The sequence below is a fragment of the Oryctolagus cuniculus genome, chromosome 1, assembly GCF_051225735.1.
Source record: "Oryctolagus cuniculus isolate XC-2025 breed Fujian yellow rabbit chromosome 1, ASM5122573v1, whole genome shotgun sequence".
Taxonomy (NCBI): domain Eukaryota; kingdom Metazoa; phylum Chordata; class Mammalia; order Lagomorpha; family Leporidae; genus Oryctolagus; species Oryctolagus cuniculus.
This window is the reverse complement of record NC_142867.1, coordinates 49,709,818-49,733,106: the sequence shown is the minus strand read 5'-3', so window position 1 is coordinate 49,733,106 and position 23,289 is coordinate 49,709,818. Positions and strand designations below refer to the sequence as shown.

The 23,289-nt window shown below is 38.2% G+C and overlaps 1 protein-coding gene across 50 annotated transcripts in view; it reads right to left on the bottom strand.

The window, feature by feature from the left end:
• Positions 1-23,289, bottom strand: part of SOX6 (SRY-box transcription factor 6) — a 647,472-nt gene that overhangs the window by 569,792 nt on the left and 54,391 nt on the right. The gene's annotated exons all lie outside the window — the stretch shown is intronic.

Genomic DNA, 23,289 nt, shown 5'->3' with positions numbered 1-23,289 from the left:
TAACACTGCATTCATTTCTCAAACATTGTATCTTTGCAAAGCTGAATTTTCAATGGTTGCTGTGATTAAAAGCCAACTGTGCTAAAATCATCCCAGACCAGGAGACAAAGATGGCAATGTCCAGTGTGTTGCTGTGTACAGTGTCACAAGGCCACATCTCACTAGTAATTGCTATTATTTAAGAATGAAATTGAAACCAGTATTGTGGCGTAATCTGTTAAGCTGATGCCTGTGACACTAGCATTCCAAACTGGAGCGCCAATTTCAGTTCTGGTAGCTCAGCTTCCAATTCAACTCGCTGCTAATATTCCTGGGAGGGAGGCAGAAGATGCACCATGTGGGAGACCCTTATAGAATTCCAAGCTCCTGACTTCAGCTTGGCTCATCCCCCAAAATTGTGGCCATTTCAGGAGTGACCCATCAAATGGAAGATCACTTTCTCTGTCTCTCCATCTCTGTCAACCTACTTTTCCAATAAATAAATCTTTTTTATTAAAAAACAGGGGGAAGAGGGGAATGAAATTAATGTTTTTGCTTTAAATTTATCTGTATTATTTTTTAATTTTTTTATTTTATTATTTTGACAGGCAGAGTTAGTGAGAGAGAGAGAGAGAAAGAGAGAGACAGAAAGAAAGGTCTTCCTTCCGTTGGTTCACCCCCCAAACTGCTGCTATGGACAGCGCGCTGCACTGATCCGAAGCCAGGAACCAGGTGCTTCTTCCTGGTCTCCCATGCGGGTGCAGGGCCCAAGCACCTGGGCCATCCTCCACTGCCCTCCCAGGCCACAGCAGAGAGCTGGACTTGAAGAGGAGCAACCGGGACTAGAACCTGGCACCCATATGGGATGCCAGCACCGCAGGTGGAGGATTAACCAAGTGAGCCAAGGTGCTGGCACCATCTGTATTATTTTTTCAAAGAGCAAATAAGTTGCTTTTTAAGGATGAGATTTGAATCTAATTAAGAGTTCTGTTTTCTGAGTAGGCACATAAGATTTTTAATGTAAAAGGAAAATTCCATTCAAATTTAGTTTGCAAATTATCAGAAAAAAATAGGGCACTATACCATTGTTACTACTCTTGAGTTCTTTAAATGAATTAGAGGCAATAAAGGAGTTACATGGGATATGTATGCAGAGTTATTTTACTAAAACTAGGTCAGACCAAAGGAAAACTTTAGTAATAGTGCCATAACATTGGAACATAATAGTGGCTAATAGTCCAAAGAAGTGTGACCTCTTCCTTTCTCTGCTAATAGTGAACTGTATAACCTCTGAAATGTCATTTAAACTTACTGTTTATCAGTTTCATCAGACTTATAAAATAGATAACATAGATTTATATTCTCAGAGTTGTTTTTAAAATGAGATATACAGAATGAAAATTATTTGTAAATACAAAGTTATATAATCAAAACATTGTTATTACTACTCAAAAGAGTACTTTTACTTTCATTCTCACATAAGTTTTTCTTTAAACAAAAAATTTTTTTATTTATTTTGGAAAGCAGAATGTCAGAGAGAGAGAGAGAGAGAGAGAGAAAGAGAGGTCTTCCATCCAGTGGTTCACTCTCCAAATGACCACAATGGCCAGGACTGGGCCAGGCCTAAAGCTAGGAGCCTGGAACTCCATCCAACTATTTCACTTTGGTTGCAGGGTCCCAAGGACTTGGGCTTTCTTCCACTATTTTCCCAGGTGTATTAGGAGGGAGCTGGATTGGAAGTGGAGCAGCCAGGACACAAACAGGTGCTCATATGGATGCCAGTGTTGCTGGCAGTGGTTTAATTCCCTGTGTCACCATGCTAGCCCCTCACATAAGCTTTATGAAGAGCCAGATATGCTAGCAATGCAGTTTCTTTCTCTCTCTCTTTTTTTTAAGATGTTCTTATTTATTTGAAAGACAAACCTGAATAACCAGCCGTTTATCACATCTTCTGAATTATATCTATAAAAATCTATCTGAAAACTAATCTATCACTAAATCATTTCATTTACAAATGAAATACTCATCATTATGTCATTTCCAAAATGATTCTCAAATTTGTTAAATCCTTCCTATTCTCTCTTACTGCCCCTGACTAACTGTTAACTTCAGTTTCTTCTCCTGTCAATTCAATGCTCATCTCATTTCCTTAAAATCTATTTGACTCCACTGTACCCCTTCATCATAAAGTCCGAAATCTTTGCTGTCTCATTAAAGGTCTTCACAAAATGGCTACAATTTCCTTCACAGCATCATCATCCTGAACACAGATGTTCCAACCAAACAGGGCTGTTCCCTGCTTCCTCAAAGAAACTGCATTTTCCAATTTCATGATTTTTTTTATGCCTTTCCTCTAAACAAGTGGAGTACCTCCCCTCTCCACCTCCACCTCCACCTGTTGAATTAAACTGCTACTCCCTCCATGAGGTCCTCCTGAGAGTTAAAACTTTTCCAAAAAGAGTTAATCTCTCATTCCTCAGGGTGAAGACAACACGAGCTTTATGTTTTACTTGAACAGTTTTGCTTTCTATTTTAAGAATTTATATAGTATCTGTTGTTCCTTCACTAGGCTATAAGCTCACTGAGAGGGAGAAGTCTGGTCTTGTTCATGTTAATTTCTCCTACAAAGCCTGAAAAAGTGCGGTGAATATCAGGAGTTCCATGTTTTCTCTATTAAATTTAAATACAAAAATACCTTATACAAAACAAACTTCATCCAGAAGAATCATAGTTAAAACATTAATATGAACACATTCCCATGATGTATGGAGGAAAATATTTTCTGTGCCACATGGCACATCATATCAAGTATCTTGTCTAATCATTAGCAACTGTTTTAGAAACAAACAAACAAAAAAACACCTTAGATAAGATGAACTTATATCTATTAATTTATTTTCAAAAACGCAAGAATGACTTCAATAATCAAGTTTCATGGCAAAACAAGCATATGTATCTTTTTAAAAACTTCTATTTCTTGAATTCAATTCATGAAAATAAGTCATTATCTTTCAAAGGCTTTAAGAAAAGTAAATTCATTATCCAAGACATATTCTATTTCTACCTGAGCAGACCTCCCTTTCACATTTATATTACTAGTAGAATTCCTGTTGTACCTTTCTTCTGAAGACAAGTACTTTCAGATCTACCATTGCATGTCTCAGTAAGAAAGGGAGAGAAGGCTATTGATCTATCCTACTTGCTAAATGTTGAGAAAAATGAGGGTCAAATAAGAAAAACAACATAAATAAGCTTTCATTTTCAGTGACTAGGATAAAAACCCCAAATAATTTATTAACCATGTCTTCCAAGTTCTATGCAATAGGCTAAAATTCTTTTTTTTTTTTTTTTCACAGTCAGCATTAGACAGTGAGAGAGAGAGAGAAAGACCTTCCTTTTTCCGTTGGTTCACCCCCCAAGTAGCCACTACGGCTGGCACATTGCAGCTGGCGCGCTGCGCTGATCCAAAGCCAGGAGCCAGGCGCTTCCTCCTGGTCTCCCATGAGGGTGCAGGGCCCAAGGACTTGGGCCATCCTCCACTGCACTCCCGGGCCACAGCAGAGAGCTGGCCTGGAAGAGGAGCAACCAGGACAGAATCCGTTGCCCCAACTGGGATTAGAACCCGGGGTGCCGGCGCCGCGGGTGGAGGATTAGCCTACTGAGCCGTGGCGCCGGCCAGCTAAAATTCTTAAAGAAATTCTCTCTTTCATACTTCATGATGCATTACTAAGTTTAAAAGGTACTAATTAGTTTCAATGTTAATGCATCCCTTCCTATATCATTTACTTAAAATAAGACCCAGATATTTTTTAAGTGAGAACACAGAAACATAGAACACAGAAGAGAAATTAAAGTCACAGAATGAATTTAAATATGGCATTAAGGACTGTAGATGCTCTTAACTTTATCTCATTTTTCAAGTTTATCCCCAGACTCCTTCTAAGATACTCTAACCCCTATTAACATGCATAAACATATGAAAAGGGAACTTTGGTAGCTTATATAATATATAAAACATTTTTAAATGAACTCTCATGACTTGAGATAGTGGATGCCAATCCAACGAAGGAGCTCCAGTGGCCAAAGGGACTTTTCACTCAGGGGCAGCAACTACACTGAAGATATCACCTGTTCATTCCAAGTATCCTGACTGGCATCTCAGTTACTTTAAAGAGGCTCATAAAAATTCCTGGAGCACTGAGGAGAGGAAAATAATCAACCTAGGCAATTAGTCAGATGGAAAGGGTCACTGCCACAGCCATTGCATTTTAGAATCCTGGAAATCTGATAGCATAATAAAATTGCATTTCCAAGATGAAAAGTTTTCCCCAATTCTTTTTGGAATCCATACTCAATGCTTATGGTTCCAACCCACTTTCTAATATTTAATTATTTTCTTTACTTCTTTTTTATTGCCATTGTACCCTCAGTTGATACCTGCTCTGGGAAAAATATTTAACATTTCCAACCAAGGTGAAATTAATTTCATCTAATTTATCTCTCCCAGCAGGTTATCTTATACCTTCTCAGTAATCCCAGAATGGGAAGAGAAATGCCAAGGACAGGGACTCTAGCACGTGTTGAAAATCTACTGTGGTAGACTATATCATATTTCCAGCTATTTGTTCCCACCCTTTGCCACATGACTTCAATGTTTCCCAGTAAATGGAGTAAATTTCCCTCCACCACTGCCAGATTTGGACGCATGCCCTAGCCAATAGAATATATGGAGAAGCGACATATACGATATTCTTATGGAAGCTTTAAACACACCTACATGGTTTGGTTCAGCCTTTCCTATTCCTGGCCTCTGCTATGAAAACCACGTGTCCCAGACAGGAGCTGCTGCTTCAACCTGGATCACAAATTTAAGTGACATATGGCCAAACAGCCACTGCCAACCTACAGACCTGTGACTGAGAAATAAATGTGTATTGTTTCAACCCATGGAGATTCTGGGACTCTTTGTGACTGCAGCAATGCTGACAAATACAAAAGTCAATAGGAAAAAAAAAAGTATTGTGCTGCAATAACAACCTCAAAATCCCAGTGACTTACAATAACAAATATTTCTCAGCTCATATTACATGTTGTGAAAGCAGGTCAGCTTTTGTGCCTCTGTTCCAGGCTATGAGTCAGACTCAAGTCTCCTCCATTGTCTTCTTATTCCAGAATCCAGGTTGAAGATCCATCCTATGTCTGAAAAACACCCTTCTTACAATAGAGGGCATAAGAATAAGCAGCCTGATGGAAATTGGCAATGCTTCTAAAAGATTCTCCTCAGAAATTATATGGCCAAGACCCAAAGTCAATGGGGAGAAGGAAAGAAGAAACGAAGGAATACCTAACTGTCAACATCAACACAGTATACCATACTTATTATGTTCTAATCATTGTATTAGCTGTGCTTTACGTAAGTTACCTCACACCTCAACCTCAGAAGGAAAGCATTATCCCTTATTTTAGAATATTGAGGCTCAGAGGAATAATGTAACTTGTCCAAAGTTATTCATAGAAGGTGTGAAAGGAAGGCTAGAGTCCTAGTCCAGGATTACATGACCCCAGGGCACTTGCTCTTACTCCCAACCCACACTTACACCCACTCTTCTTCTTTGTCGGGTTATAAGCATTAACTTAACAGATGGGGTCTGCCCTTATATAAAACTAATATTGGCTGTAAAAGACTTCAATAAGTAACCTTTCTAAGTAAAATAGGGAAATGTAAGGCTGGTGAAAAAAGAGGAAAACATCTATGAAAACAGACTTATGAAAAGATAGGCCGGACTGAGCACAACAATGAGAAGGTATGTGAATGAGAACCCAGGGAGCTGGAAAATAAGAAGAGAAATTGATAGCACTTCTCTGGGCAAGAGTACTTAACAAAAATAGCTTGCCTCAGGGGAAAACTTTTTAGACTCTGATTTCACAGGCCATAAGAAAAGCTCTAGGGTGTTTCCCTTTCCTTTAAAAAGTGCACACCCAGTTTCTTTGTAGCTGCCTGAATACTATTATGTACTTACTCACTCCATTGCCTGTTTTGAGACTGGCAGTCTCCTAGCTTATGGGCATCAAGTGCTTTTTAAAATTGAAAAACCATGCCATCCCTCATGCACCTGGATGGGTTGCTATCAACATATTTCTCATTTCTCATGTGAGTCACATATTTAGGGCTCCAGATTAAAGTATGCTCTGCTTGCCAATTTCTACCAAAATTTTAATTCTATTTAAAAATATTAGCATTCTATACAACCTCTAAGTGTTTAATCATTGCTTTTTTAATTCAATAATTTAAAACATTAAATATATATTTCTGCCAGTAGAAAACTGTCTAAACCATCAGGTAAGTAACAAGTAGCATTGTGGGCACACCACAGGATAAGTCTACTCATACCAGAAAGATGGAGAATCTTAGAGCAGGCCTCCCAACCTGATAGCCAGATTGTTACTAAAAAAAAATCAAACCTATATGTTGTACAGCCGATTACTATTAATTAAGTCTTGTACAATGATCCATGCTATTTTGTTTGGGTGCAGTGGAAGACCCTGTTACTCTCACTCACAAAAGGGAAACAAAGACAAATATTCAGAAATGGTTCTAGTTCATAAAACCTAGGCCTGTTTTCTTCAACCTCCAAATGTCTATTCCCAAATGTTGCTATCTACATAACTGCTTATTACCTTCCAGTAAAATGACTGAGCTATGTTTAACTAATGTGCCTTTGGATATTTTCCTATAATTCACAATGTCAATTCACAATGTCAATAAATAGCATGGAAGTTCAAATCAGAATGGAATCAATAGGTATATAAATAAAGTATCTTAGAAATATCATCTAGCTCATTTTCAGTAGAGTGTTCTATTTAGTAGTACTTGGACCTAAAGTTCCATTGGTCTCTTTGATAGTTAACTCAATAGAGAGAAAAATATGACTAATTTAGTGCGCATTGGTGCATACTCAAATCATCTACAGACAGCTATGACCTATTATTGTATTATTAGTATTCTACTACTACTACTACTTATCTGTGTGGGTAGATGAAACATACAGACACTTTTTTTATTTATCCAAAATTTGTGATTATACAAATAGAGACTAGACAGAGTGTAAAAGGAAATGTACAGCTTTGGAATGAGATAGATCTGGATTCTAATTCCAATTCCACTACTGTGTTCACAGCCTTAGGAAATTAACTTCTCTGTACTTCAGATTTCTGACCTTTAAATAATATTGAAAATACAGCATGGTGTTTTGGCATAGCAGGTTAAGCCACTGCCTGCAATGCCAATATTCCATCTGGGCACCAGTTCATTTCCCAGATGCTCCACTTTCTTTTTTTTTGTTTGTTTGTTTTTTGTTTTGTTTTGACAGGCAGAGTTAGTGTGAGAGAGAGACAGAGAGAAAGGTCTTCCTTTTCCATTGGTTCACACCCAAAATGGCCGCTACAGCTGGTGCACTGCGCCAGTCCAAAGCCAGGAGCCAGGTGCTTCCTCCTGGTCTCCCATGTGGGTGCAGGGCCCAAGGGCTTGGGCCATCCTCCACTGCACTCCCAGGCCACAGCAGAGAACTGGACTGGAAGAGGAGCAACCAGGACAGAATCCGGCGCCCCGACCGGGACTAGAACCCAGGGTGCAGGCACCGCAGGTGGAAGATTAGCCAAGTGAGCCGCTGCACCAGCTCCAGCTGCTCCACTTTCTATCCAGCTCCCTGAAAATGTGCCCAAGTGCTTGGCACCCTGATACCCAAATGGAGGACCCAAAAGAAGCTCCGGGCTCCTAACTTCAGCCTCTTCCAACCCTGGCCATTTTGGCCATTTTGGGAGTAACTTAGAAGATGGAAGTCCTCTCTCTCTGTGACTCTTTCTGTAACTCTGATTTTCAAATAAATCTTAAAAAATAATAACATAGGGGGCGGCATTGTGGCATAGCAGGTAAAGTTGCCACCTGAGACATCAGCATCCCATATGGATGCCAGTTCAAATCCTAGCTATTCCACTTCCAATCCAGCTCTCTGCTAATGTGCCTGGGAAAAGCAGTGGAAGATAACCTAAGTGTTAGGGTCCCTGACACCCACATAGGAGACTTGGAAGAAGCTCCTGGCTTCAGACACGCCCAACTCCGACCATTAGGCCTTTTGGGGAGTGAATCAGTGGATGGAGGATTTCTATTTCTCTCTTTCTCTCTCTCTTTCTCTCTCTCCCTTTATAAAACTCAGCCTTTCAAATAAGTAAATAAATATTTTAAAAAACAAAAATAATGACATTGAGAATATATAGGATACTTATGGATTAATAGAAATAATAGTCATTAAAGATCAATAAACAAGGCTTAACACATGATAGATACTTAATAAATGTTAGGAAATATTTGAAATTGAAAATAGTGGAGAATACATTTATAAACATTTTTAAATAGTAATTCAGAATTCTGGTTATTTTTTCTGAACTCTTCTTCCTTGAAAGTAACCAAAAACAATGGAAAAAAGGGGAGGTAGGAAGAATCTTCAATGAAGCAATACTTATAAAGTCAAACCACACAATCAACATTTACCAAATTCTTTGACATCTGAACCAGTATAAGGGAAAATACCAAACTGACACAGACCTCCCTCAGACTTCAAGCAAGAAGAAATTTCTCTGTAAGTTCTACCGTCTGAGAGATAACACATGATCCTTTCATTAACGTGAAGTTTAGGGACATCAGAGACAGCAGAACTAGTAGGGAATATTTATGTGAAGAAATATCCCAGATAAATATCCCAGATCCACACTGAAGAACTGCAGGCAATGTGGAGCTGCAGAAGAAAGAGACATGCAGGGGCTGGCGCTGTGGCATTTGGATGGGCGCAGCTCTGGCCGTGGCGGCCAATTAGGGAGTAAACCAGCAGATCGAAGACCTCTCTCTGTCTCTGCCTCTTCTTTTTCTGTGTAACTGTGACTTTCAAGTAAATAAATAAATGTTTAAAAAAAAAAAAAGAAAGAAAGAAACATGCAGATAGATCATGTTGTCCATAATCTCATCTTCTAAGACAGTGCCTGAGGTAAAGAAAAGGAAGCAGAGATGACCAGATCGCAACACAGATAGCTGGACTTAACGTGCTTGGCTGTAAACTACACCAAACTCTCGACTGCCAGAAACTAAAGAGAGAGCGAGAGCAAAGAACGAAAGAGAAAAAGAGGAGGTTTCTCAAGACCCAAATGCCAGTTAAAGCTGCTGAGAAGAAAAAAAAAGAAGTTGCTAAGACTAACCCTCATATATTGTTGTGGCTGCTTCTTTCCACACTTATTTTTTTTAATTTTTTATTATCATGCAATACTTACATACTTTTATAGGTACAGTGCAATTTTTCAAGAGATGTATACAGCATTAACTGATCAAATCAGGCAATCAGCACCCCTCCCTACCCTGCCTCCACGTTTGGAGAATTACCAGCACCCTCCCCCAGTTCTTTACATAGTATTAATACTTTTTTCATATGAGGCATTTTTTCCTAGTATAAAATGCCCTCATATGAAGATTATTAGTAAGAACAGAATCAAAACCATATCTATAAATAAATAAATCATAATAAATCTATAAATAAATAAATCATAATCTTTAAAATATTACAAGATAAGAGATGGGTATCTATTTTAATTCAAATAATCTGTTGGGTTTACTATTTGTCATGAAGGTACTTTCATTCAAGTCATAAGTAATTTAACATAATTTGATATATTTATCAACTGAGATAAATATTAGACTCCTATTTTAAAAAAGAGGAACTTGAGGCATAAGCTCATACAACTGTTAAATGTTAGCATTAGGATGTAAATTCAGGTCTTCTGAATTAAAGACTCATTCTGTAAGTTGTGTTGAAATGCTTCTACATAAACCATGGAAAACTGGAGATAGTATATGCTAACTAAATCTATCTTCTTTTTAAAATATACCTTTTCTCAGCCTTTGTCTTTCTAAACAGTTAAAACATCTTTAGTCTATATTGGTATGAATTTACTCATACTCTCTAGTGATTTTATGGATTTTTTTTCAATTATAGTTCTTTCTGAAGATTCAGTCATAAAATCAGGTTTTTCAGTTTGATTATTACGTTATTTTGCTTATGGTTAGAGTCTGTCATTTTTTGGTTCCAATATTTTGATTTATAATATCCAGTATTTCTTTGATCTTTGGTCACATACATAAAGAAACATCCAAAAGAATTCTACCTGGGTATTAAGAGTTAAAATTTATTATCTTTGTCTTAAATATGGAAAAAATGATAATAATCTCCACTTTGGGCAAGTGGAGTTTCTCCTTTTGACATTTTTTAATGTACTTATCTTTGAGATCTTTTGTATATTATCCATTTTTTACTAGCATTTTACTACCTGAAAAAACTGGGAATAGGCTTCTTATTCCAAGGAAATATGAGATTTCCCTGCATACTTCACCTTCAAATCTACCTCTTTTTTTTTTTAATGTTATTTATTTATTTATTTGACAGGTAGAGTTACAGCCACTGAGAGGGAGAGACAGAGAGAAAGGTCTTCCACCCACTGGTTCATCCCACAAATGGCTATAATGGCCAGAGCTAGGCCAATCTGAAGCCAGGAGCCTCCTCTGGGTCTCCCACACAGGTGCAAGGGTCCAAGCACTTGGGCCATCCTCTACCGCCCTCCCAGGCCATAGCAGAGGGCTGAACCAGAACCAGAGGTCATATGGGATGCTGGCACTGCAGGCAAAGGATCAACTTGCTGTGCCACAGCCCTAGCCCCAAACCCATTTTTTTTTAAGTTACTAGCCTTAGAACTAATCCCCTAATAATCCTCTATTAACCCCATTGAGGAAAGGATGCATTTATCTTTGCTCTTTAGCTTTTAATACATTGTACAATTTAAAAACATGACAAACAAAACTGGCTTATAAACCCATGGCTTTAGTCTTACCTGCATTGGGCTCTAAATTCAATTCTCCAAAACTCATAAAAATTTACTCAGTTCTGTAACAAATGTTCAATCTTAGTAACTAATATACAACAACACTTTATAATCTAGTTCACTTAATAATAAAAGAAAACTTTGGATTTGTATAGTCTCCACAGCAAATCTCAACTACTGAGCCCCATTTGGAACATGTTCACTGTATCAATTCAAAATTGCTTTAATAACAATATATGTTCCAGAGTAACTGAATATCACTGATTTATTAAAACAGATCTAAGATATAATATATATTAACACATAATCCTCAAAATAAGGCAGTCTCAATATCAATCTGGTCTCAATGATACAATAGCAAGTCTCAAATATATTCTAAATGTCTTTTAAAACATGATATGTCAATGCTTTCAAGCATTGGGCACACAAAGCTGAGTTGTAAATTACAAAGGTCTTAAGACAAATATACAAAGTATAATCATCCTTCACAGGTGAGATATTCAGTTTATTCTATGAAGGAACGTTTCAGCTGAACAAAATTTCTTAATGTTTGGTGATTGCTGCAATAAGGACACATAAGGAACAGAGAAGATAATATTTCATCATATTCAGTATAATACAAGAGTAATATGAATTTTTATAGAAATATTTTCAAGAAAATGAAATCACCGAATTAAAATTTCATTTAATATTGATGCCCTGAATCATCAAAAAAAAATCTAGACACAAAATTACAGATTGGCATCTGTTTAAAACATAATACTTAGCATACTGATTATATTCATTCAGCAAAAAAATCATGAAAATGTTCAACATAAATCAAAAGTATGTAATATCAGTACCTTGCAATGGAAACATAATATTTAAAACTAAATGAATATATCTTCAATTTTTTGGCATAATTTAAACTACAAGCCAGAGTAGGGTAATAGGTGACTATGATGACTAAAAAACTGTAGCTCTTAAAAGTTAGGTAAGAATGAGAAGGTTGACAGTTCAATGAAGAGTTTTAAGCTAAAAAATCTTGTATTTGGAGATCTTAAAAATCATGTTCTCAGATTTGAATTCTGAAAAAATCAAAAGTAAAAACATGCTTAAAAGTTACCTCTTTAACTCTTCTCTGTCATTCCTTTCCAGAAGCAGCAAACACTTGCTGGATTTTTTTACGTGAGAAAAGTTTTAAGGATAGTAGTACACATTAATTGAACACATGAAATTTTGTCTTCAATAAATAATAATAGCTTTTTAATGTGTCTTATTAGGGTGCATGTTTGTGCAAGAGGAGTAATAGGAAAACAGTAACAGTAAAATCCTAAATACTAAAAGGGAAGTACCCATACAACACAATAACTATTTTATGTCATTTAATAATATAAAATGACTTATTCAAATGTGATATTTAAAAATATATTCTTCTGGCCGGTACCGCGGCTCACCAGGCTAATCCTCCGCCTTGCGGCACCGGCACACCGGGTTCTAGTCCCGGTCGGGGCTCCGGATTCTGTCCCTGTTGCCCCTCTTCCAGGCCAGCTCTCTGCTATGGCCAGGGAGTGCAGTGGAGGATGGCCCAAGTCCTTGGGCCATGCACCCCATGGGAGACCAGGAGAAGTACCTGGCTCCTGCCATCGGATCAGCGCGGTGCGCCGGCCGCAGCGCGCTGGCTGCGGCGGCCATTGGAGGGTGAACCAACAGCAAAGGAAGACCTTTCTCTCTGTCTCTCTCTCTCACTGTCCACCCTGCCTGTCAAAAAAAAAAAAAAAAATATATATATATATATATATATTCTTCTTCCTACAAATAGCTTTATTTGTATCCAATAATATATCAGCGGTGGGGAGGCAGGAAGCTTGTGATTATAAAATAAAAGTATGTCATTGTAAAAATTAAAAGAAAGAATAAGAAAGGGAAGAAGGGGAAGGTGGGAGGGTAGAGTGGGAAGTATCAATAAGCTCCTAAACGTGTACATATGGGGCCAGCACTGTGGCTTAGCGGGTAAAGCCACAGCCTGCAGTGCTAGCATCCTATATGGAAATGGGTTCGAGTGCCAGCTGCCCCACTTCTAATTCAGCTCTCTGCTATAGCCTGGGAAAGCATTAGAAGATGGCCCAAGTCCTTGGGCCTCTGCACCCACATGGGAGACCTGGAAGAAGCTCCTGGCTCCTGGCTTTCCATCGGCGAAGCTCCAGCCATTGCACCATCTGAGGAGTGAACCAGTGGATGGATGACCTCTCTCTCTCTCTTTCTCTCCCCCTCTCTGCCTCTGCCTTTCAAATAAATAAATAAATCTTTTTTTAAAAATCTGTATAAATGAGATACATGAAATGTGTTCACCTTATATAAATTTAAAAATTAGAAAAATGAAATGCATAGTTCCAAACAAAGATAATTTGGATGATTAGTTTTTTAAATCAATAATACCAAGTGTGTTGAACACATGTTTTTGTCTTATCAACCTTAACACAGTATACCATTTATGGATCAAAAGCACATAAAGATTCACATAAATACAAAATTGGAAGCTTAAATATCAATCCTTGGTTTAAACCTTTGTTAAAACAATGGTTAAGAATATTATATTACTGTAGTTTTAATGATCTATGATTACTTTAAAATTTACTGTAAACGGGTAAAATGGTCATCTTTCCACTTGATTATTATTTATGACTCTTGCATATATTCCTGCTAAACTGGGTCTTTTTGCTTTTTTTAAACCTTTTATTTGGTGCAGCATTTTAAGCCCTTGATTGTAATGTAAATTTAAAATGTTATCTCAAAAACTAAAGAAAAAGAAAGAAAGGGAGGGAGAGAAAGGGAATATATTATACTCTTAGATTTGTATGTATGAACTATATTGAATCTATTAAGAAATAAAAAAATATAAAGAGGGGCCACTGCTGTGGCATAGTAGACTAAGCCTCCACCTGTGGCGCCAGCATCCCAAATGAACACCAGTTCATATCCCAGTCACTCCTCTTCCTATCCAGCTCTCTACTTGTAGCCCAGGAAATGCAGTGGATAACCCAAGTGCTTGGGACCCTGAACCCATGTCAGAGACTCAGAAGAAGCTTCTGCCTCCTGGCTTCGGATCAGCCGAGCCCTGGCCGTTGCGGCCATTTGGGGAGTAAACCAGCAGATGGAAGATCTCTCTCTCCTCCTCTCTCTCTCTGTAACTGTGCCTCTCAAATAAATAAATAAAATATTTAAAATATAAAAAATTTTAAAAATGAAAGAAGAATTATATATCAAGTCAGGTTCAGTAACTGGCCATTTAAAGGGGCAACTTGCTTATCATACCATATCTTCAACAACAGATAGTTAACTAAACAACACAACATGAGCAGTAAGTTCAACAAAATATACAATCTTACTCATCTTTCAGTCTATAGATCTTGTAATCTTGGTAAAACAGAAATCCTCATATAGAGAAACCCAGAAATTCTCAAATGATGAATTCTAAGGCCTACACATAACAGAACTACAAAAATTTTAAAAAATAGAGCATCTTGGAACCTAAAATAAAGGTATAGCTAGGATTGCCGTTTTTTGGCTTTTTTTTTTTTTTCTTGACAGGCAGAGTTAGACAGTGAGAGAGAGAGACAGAGAAAGGTCTTTCCTCCATTGGTTCACCCCCCAAATGGCCGCTACAGCCGGTGCACTGCACCAATCCAAAGCCAGGAGCCAGGTGCTTCTTCCTGGTCTCCCATGTGGGTGCAGGGCCCAAGGACTTGGGCCATCCTCCACTGCACTCCCTGGCCACAGCAGAGAGCTGGCCTGGAAGAGGAGCAACCAGGACAGAATCCGTTGCCCCAGCCGGGACTAGAACCCGGGGTGCCGGCACCACAGGTGGAGGATTAGCCTAGTGAGCTGCAGCACCGGCTGCACTGCTGTTTTTAAAATGTTTTAAAGACCCCATCCCATGGAATTATATGTTTTCCAGCCAACTTAGAAGTATGTTACTTCTAGAACCTTCCGTATCATTATAAAATGAATTTCAAATAGATGACTTCCAAGGTCCCTCTAATTCTGAAATAATGCAATTCTGTAATCTTTGTAAATGTCATAAGTCACTAACACACAAATGGATTTAGTTCCAAAAATTCCTCTTAGAATTTGGAACGTACTTCCCCATAGAAACAATTACACTAAGAGTGGTTAGAATCCCATGTGAGTTCACTCATAGCATAATTGAAAACTGGATTACAGGGGCTGGCACTGTGGCATAGTATATTAACCCTCCACTGGCATCCCATATGGCACTGGTTCTAGTCCACTTCTGATCCAGCTCCCTGCTAATGGCCTGGGAAAGCAGTGAAAGATAGTCCCCTGTACCCAAGTTGGGGACCCAGAAGAAACGCCTGGCTCCTGGCTTCAGATTGACCCAGCACCAGCCATTGTGGCCATTTCAGGAGTGAACCAGTGTATGGAGGATCTCTCCTTCTCTCTCTCTCTCTCTCTCTCTCTCTCTCTCTCTCTCTGTCAATCTGCCTCTCAAATAAATAAATCAATCTTTGAAAGAAAGAATAAAAGAGAGAGAGAAAGAAGGAAAGAAGAGAGAGAGAAATGGAGGAAAGAAAACTGGATTATAACACTCTAGTTTCTATAGGAAAATATACATCAAGTTCTGTCTGGGGGCACCAAAAACAAACTGTGCTGCTGACCCTCACATTCCTACCATCCTAAGAAGAACTCCACTGGTATTGGCAGCAGAAGTGCAGAAAACTAAAGCATGAGACATGTGAAGCTTTATCCGTCACACCTTCAACTACAATCTTGACTGAGTCCCTTTTTCTCCTTTTACTAGGGTCCTATCAGCAGAACCTTCATCAACAAACCCAGATCCATGTTACTTTTATTCCCAAAGAAGGAAATGTGTCTGCAGAAGTTTTAAGCTGAATATTAACTACTTAGGGGCCATCTAACCTAACTCATGAGTGGAGATACATCAATGTTTTATAATGCAGTGATTTCATAATAATGGAATTTGACCTGTATATGGAAGAGCAAAAGTACATTTACTCCTTAGTTTCGAGACACTGATGTTGCTTACTGAATCTTGTCTATCATCACTAGGTTTTTTCTAAGAATGGATATGCTAAAAAAAATAAAAATAAAAAAATAAATTTGCATGCTGCTGAAAATGTCTACAGATGATGCTGCCTTTAAATTTATCTGCAAAATTCATCTAATTCTTTCTCTGACAGACTACTTTCCAGGTAAATCCAGAGCAGACATGGTCTAACAGGGAGAACTATTCTTTAAAAAAAAAAAAAAGATTTATTTTATTTATTTGAAAGTCAGAGTTACACAGAGAGAGGAGAGGCAGAGAGAGAGAGAGAGAGAGAGAGAGATCCTCCATCTAATGGTTCACTCCCCAATTGGCCGCAACAGCCGAAGCTGCACCTATCCAAAGCCAGGAGCCAGTAGTTTCCTCCAGGTCTCCCACATGGGTGCGGGAGCCCAAAAACTTGGGCCATCTTCCACCGCTTTCCCAGGCCATAGCAGAGAGCTGGATCGGAAGTGGAGCAGCTGGGACTAGAACCGGTGCCAACATGGGATGCCGGCACCTCAGGCCAGGGCGTTAACTCACTGTGCCACAGCACCAGCCCCAAGAAGAACTATTCTTAACTTATACTTTGTTCCACAATTCAAATAAGGAAAATTGATTATTCCTTCTTTCTTTTTTGAAGCATCATTGACACTTCAAAAAATTGGTCTTGAGTTGCCAAATAATTTTAATTTTCCATAAATGCACCAGTTGGGAATGCCTTAAATTCAGCCGTTGGTTATCATGTCTTTCTGATTGTAAAAATTGCCAAACGCTGATTTGAGAAGTCATTATTTTTTCAGACGCATGATAGACAAGTATATAGCCAAGCAACAATTCTCCCTGAAAAAGGCACTGTGAGTCAAGCATCTGTTAATGTCTTCTTCTCTCAAAATATTTGGTTAGATAAGTTGTTTTTATTATGTTAGTCTAGGATCTGATCCAAGCATATTTCAATTTCTGCAACTTAAATTTGCAAATGTTATTTTCCACCTTCCTGGCACATTGTTATTCTCCAGATCACCCTCATATGAGGGGACTATTATCAATTGTGAAAGCACAACAGGTGGGTCACATCAAAGGTCACATTAGTTTTGTTCACAGGCCCAGACACAAGGTTTTCATTATCCTTAATAAAAACAGAAGCTAGTAATAAAAACATATCACTGAAATAACATCTCTCTCCATTCATATGCAATAACTTCACACACTAGAATGTACTGTTTCCAAATTCTGCTTCTGGCTATACTAGCATAGTTATTTTGTGGTGTTAGTTATAAAAATAATGGTATAAATCAGGACTTCACAAATTTCTACAGCAACTGTTTGAACTATGAAGTTAAGCTGCTGATTTACAAAAACCTTCCAGAACAAACCTACCTTACAGAATTTAGAAAGTAAGAAATTATGGGCACTCTCATCAATTGTGTGGCTAAGTATTTCAATAACTCCAATTAATAATTAAACAGCAAATCAAGATAACTTCAGAATCAGTTTTGCAATTCCATTTAAATTCTGTTGTGCTAAAACATAAGCATTATTCAATACTAACATAGCATGAATAAAAACATTTCTTAAGCACCCTCAATGCTCTGCACCATTAGAATTCACAAGTTAGCTCAACAAACTGTGGATTGTTTTCTTTTTCAGAATCAGAAGCCAGTAATTGGTAAATTATGGATAATATTTACATTACTCATAGTCTATCAACTCCACTTCTGAAAAAGCTCAGTACTTTATTTTCAAATCAAGAGCAATCTATAGACACACATGTACACACACTCATTGCTGTAACAAAGCTTTTAAAAAATTAAATACAAACATTAATTGAGCAGCTCCAATGTGCCAGGCAACATACATTAGTTAGGAATTCCTTATCTTAAATGCAGATCTTTTTAAATATTTTTCCCCTAGATACTAACCCTGGAAGTGAATTTAACTAACTAAAACTGAATTAACATGCAACTTTAAAGGAACACATCTGCTGGATAGAACAATATATATCATCATAATTTTTGTTCAAAGTTTAACTGTAATATCACTTCTAGAGCTTATCAATATCAACCATTTGAACCACTATTTCAAATGTAAATGACAATGATATAGGCTTTTTTATTTCTAAACCAGTAAAAACATCAGCTTAATTTCCTTTCACTTCTCAGTATTAATGGTCATAGTGATGAGTCACAGACCTAAGAGGAAAAAGTTTGCTAACATACAAATTTCACATGATTAAAATTCTTTGTTGAATTCTATCCTTCTAGCCCAAATGCCACAATCAATCTTCAACTCCTCATGCTAAAGATATCCAAAAGTAGTATATCACAGCATAATTTTATATTAAATAAGGTAAAAAATTTATTCCTTTAAATTTCATGATAATCTCCTCAATGTCTTCTCACATCATAAAAATAATAATTATGATTAAAATAGTGGTAACACTTTATAACAGTATATTCCTTACAATGTTCTAAACACATTATACTAACACAACAACTCTATTATTACTGTCTTCATTTCAAAGATGACGATCTTGGAACACAAAGACTTTACAGTCATATTTTTCCTTCCATCCACACTACTCTATTAGAGTAATATACTTTAAATATTAAACTTTTAAAAAATAATTCTCAACATTATGGACAGTTACCATGTCTTTAAATTGGCATTTACTTGAAAATGGCATAATAAAAACAGTAACATTAATTACTAACTGGCATTAAAGACTGCATAATTTCTAGGATATATCTATTACAGAAGGGTGTTCCTAAATTCACAGACACTACACAAGAATTAAGATGTTCACCTTTGGCCGGCGCTGTGGCATAGTAGGTTAAGCCTCCGCCTGTGGCGCCAGCATCCCATGTGGACACCAATTCAAGTCCTGGCTGCTCCTCTTCTGATCCTGCTTTATGCTATGGCCTGGGAAAGCAGTAGAAGATGGCCAGAATGCTCGAGCCCCTGCATCCAGCTGGGAGATCCTGAAGAAATTCCTGGTCCCTGGTTTCAGATTGGCCCATCCCTGGCCATTGCGGCCATTAGCGGAGTCAACCGGCGGATAGAAGACCTCTCTCTCTGTCTCTCCCTCTCTCTCTAACTCCACCTCTCAAATAAATAAATAAAATATTAAAAAAATTTTTGAAAAGATGTTCTCATTTTACATCACTGAAAGTTCAATCTGATTTCTGATTTTGTTTCAGCAAAATGATTCACAACATCCACTTTTGGCAACAGTGAAATAACAAGAACTGGATTTACTTTCTTGCCTTAAAGAACTAGAAAATAGGTGAAATTAGATGGAGCCATGGTTTTTAGAAATTGAGTGAGAGAAAAGTGAAACAAATGAGGTGAGCCTACAGCTGCTTCTGGACTCCTTAACCACAGTACTGGCCTGGGACTAGCTGAGTTGAAGAAGCAAACACTACAGAGATCAGATAGAACCAATAATGCTAGAATTAACCACGGAAAGTACTAAAAAGAAGAGAACGGAATAGAGAAATCCCCTCAGATATATGCAGAGGCTTCCTGATCATTCTTTGTTTTGACTGACACCAATGTACAGGCTAAAAGGAATAATAATAGTCTGGGAAAATAATTACTGAAAAGTAATAACTTGAAAAAAATGTATGAAGGTGACACAAAGCCAAAAAATAATTCAGGTTTTCACCAGCCACAGTGAATAAGATTTCAGAATACCTGAACATTGAGGAGAGCCATCAGAAGGATTTCAAAAAGTGATGAACCTAAATTATTTTTTTAAGATTTATTTTATTTATTTGAAAGACAGTTACAGAGAGAGGTAGAGCCAGAGAGAAAGTCTTCCATTCTGCTGGTTCATTCCCCAAATGACCGCAAGGGTCAAAGCTGAGCTGATCTGAAGCCAGGAGCCAAGAGCTTCTTCTGGGTCTCCCACGTGGGTGCAGGGGCCCAAGGAGCTGGCCATCTTCTACTGCTTTCCCAGGCCATAGCAGAGAGCTGGATTGGAAGTGCAGCAGCCAGAGCTCAAACCAGCAACCATATGGGATGCCGGCACTGCAGGCTGAGGCTTTAGCCCACTGCTCCACAGTGGCAGCCTGAAACCCAAATTATTCCCAGTGCATGCTGTCTCACAAAGTTTAAAAACAAGCCTTGGGACCAGCACAAAGGCTCGCTTGGTTAATCCTCCGCCTTCAACACCCTCATCCCATATGGGCACCAGATTCTAGTCCCGGTTGCTCCTCTTTCAGGCCAGCTCTCTGCTGTGGCCCGGGAGTGCAATGGAGGATGGCCCAAGTCCTTGGGTCCCTGCACCCACATGGGAGACCAGGAAAAAGCACCTGGCTCCTGGCTTCGGATTGGTGCGGCGCCAGCCATAGCAGCCATTGGGGGAGTGAACCAATGGAAGGAAGACTTTCTCTCTGTCTCTGTCTATAACTCTACCTGTCAAATAAATCAAAAAAAAAAAAAAAAAAAAAAAAAAGGCAAGCCTCAATAGCTGATTCCAAGTAACTATGTCACACACACGTCACAGTATTACTGAAAGGAAAAAACAAAATCAAGCAGCCATCATCATAAAATTCACAACACACCATTTAAAAGGAAAAACTATAGGTCTTATAAAACATTGCTGAAAGAAATTAAAGAGGACCTAAAAAAACACAGCAAGACGTCTTTGTTCACAAATTGGAAGACTTAATAGTGTGAAGAGGGAAATTTTTGTAAACTTAAAGTAACATGTTACTACCCATGACATTTCATGAAGAAATTTGTACTTTATATTGCCCAGTCCTAGGAATCACAGGAAAATAGATTCAGATATCTGGGCATAGCAGAGATCTTTGTAAAAATTTTTAATAAAAGCTTTAGATAGTATTCACAAAAGTTATAAAAGAATTATTTTAAAAAGTACAATGAGATCCCTGTGCCATAAACAATTATACCCTTTCTCTGAGTTGACACTCATTTGTTAGGTTGATTTGGTAAGCATCATAGGTCTCTGACACAGAAAATTAAATTTGCATTATATAATGTTTATCATGAAGGGAGTAAAAATCTCTCATACATATGAAATTGAAAAATAACTATGTGAGTGTGTGGATCATTTTATACATGGATAACTATTAACATTTCATAATAAAAATCAAAATTATTAGACATCAGTGTCAACAAAAGGATTGAAATCCAGACTTTAAACTCAGGAATTTATCATCCTTAAAAATATTTTCTTTCTTTGTAAATTTTCCTTCTAGTAACTAATCTAGCTGAGAAAGGAAGGCACTTCAAACAACAGAAATTCAAAACAGCAGTACGTAAACAACTACAACCTAGTATCCATCCCTTCTGATGGAAACAATATTTTTAAAGGGGCACTGACCCTAGGACTATCTAACATAGACTAGCGCCCCTAATTCCAAACACAGCAAGGATAAAATTAATAGTAAATAAAGTGACAAGAAAACCATAAAGACAGGATAGATTATTTAATTGCTGAGTTAAGAACTCTACTATTGGCTGGTGCCGCGGCTCACTAGGCTAATCCTCCGCCTTGCGGCACCGGCACACGGGGTTCTAGTCCCGGTCGGGGCGCCGGATTCTGTCCCGGTTGCCCCTCTTCCAGGCCAGCCCTCTGCTGTGGCCAGGGAGTGCAGTGGAGGATGGCCCAAGTGCTTGGGCCCTGCACCTCATGGGAGACCAGGATAAGTACCTGGCTCCTGCCATCGGATCAGCGTGGTGTGCCAGCCGCGGCAGCCATTGGAGGGTGAACCAACGGCAAAGGAAGACCTTTCTCTCTGTCTCTCTCTCTCACTGTCCACTCTGCCTGTCAAAAAAAAAAAAAAAAAAAAAAACACAGGCAGAGTGGACAGTGAGAGAGAGAGACAGAGAGAAAGGTCTTCCTTTTGCCGTTGGTTCACCCTCCAATGGCCGCCGCTGCTGGCGCGCTGCGGCCGGCGCACCGCGCTGATCCAATGGCAGGAGCCAGGTACTTATCCTGGTCTTCCATGGGGTGCAGGGCCCAAGCACCTGGGCCATCCTCCACTGCACTCCCTGGCCACAGCAGAGGGCTGGCCTGGAAGAGGGGCAACCGGGACAGAATCCGGCGCCCCGACCGGGACTAGAACCCCGTGTGCCGGTGCCGCAAGGCGGAGGATTAGCCTAGTGAGCCGCGGCGTCGGCCCTATTAGGTCGTTTTTTAATTCTAACTTCTCATACCACTTTATCAATCACCTTATCTAAAAGATGAATAATAGACCACTTTCTGGCATTGTACTAAAGAATGTTTTCAATTCTTACACATCACATACATGTTACATGGTAGTTGAAGTGGTTTAGGATGATCAAGAGGGCAGTTTAGGAAGTGATAGGCCCTACTGTGAGGTGGTACTCAGTTAAAGAGGAAGATTGTTCACAGTGATCTGTAGTTTCAAAAGAAGAACAATAAATGACAGTCATCATCAAAGCTTTTCTTGAAATATTATATGCAACTAGTCTTTCCCAATACTATCCAACAAAAGGATGGAAAAGAAGCAAATAAAAGTATTTAAAGCCCTCTGATAACAGTTTTCTTAAAGTTATATCATGTTCATGCTCAGTGTAAAAATCATGATCCTATCCCTGTTAGTTATCAATCTAGAAGAGCAAAGCAATAGACATTGAAATAAAAAAAGACAAAGTAACATGGAATTTATTACTTTGTTTAATCAACCTAGGAGTTTTATCTTTCCTTCCTTCCTATATTCCTTTGCTCTTTCAGTAACTATTGAATTCATACATGTGCCAGCCATGCACTTGCATACTTGATTAGAGGAGGTAAGAAAATATTGTCCATACATTCATGTTGCTCACATTTTATTTTATTCCAAAAGTAGTAACCCTAATAACAAATTGCATAGTGTTTGGTCCAAGTCTGTATGATGATTTCCCCAAATTACCCACAACTATACTTGTCTTTTAACAATAGAACTGTATCATAAATGTTAAGGATTTCTGAAAATATAATGCAATCTGAACATGTTAACTTCACTTTGTGCTTCTATTATTTCCTGTAAACTATCAGAAACTACAACTAAACCTTCCAAGAAAGAGGTCAGTCTAAACTTCTCCAATAAGTCCTACATATAGAGGAAGGAGGAAAGAAAGAGAAGCAAAGAAAAAATCCTTTGTACTGCCACATTTCAGCAGTTGTGTGATATCTTAAAAATCAGTTGTTCTGCACGTAGTGATATAATAACGGGAGCAAAAAAAGTAATTATAATTAGTTGTCTATTTTTATTCCTCTCTCCATATAGTATCAGTATTGAATGTCATTTGATTTTGGCAAAAGACAAGGTCATTGATTGCTTAAAAGGTGTACAGGATTACTTCTCTGAATG